Genomic DNA, 219 nt, shown 5'->3' with positions numbered 1-219 from the left:
CCCACTGGGTATTAAACCCTGAGGGCTGGCCAGGTAGCTCAGAGCAGGCCACTAAGCAGACACAGAGGCTGGCTGGGGTTTGATCCTGGTATGCTGTGCCAGCCCTACTCCTGGGGCACACTGCGATTGAGACTGGGCATGGTGGTACACACCTGTAATCCCAGCGTTTGGGAGGCTGAAAACAGGAGGATCACTATGAGTCCCATCTGTGTAGTGAGA

The sequence above is a fragment of the Octodon degus genome, unplaced genomic scaffold (assembly GCF_000260255.1).
Source record: "Octodon degus isolate 3935 unplaced genomic scaffold, OctDeg1.0 scaffold00076, whole genome shotgun sequence".
Lineage (NCBI taxonomy): Eukaryota > Metazoa > Chordata > Mammalia > Rodentia > Octodontidae > Octodon > Octodon degus.
This window is presented reverse-complemented; position numbering follows the sequence as displayed.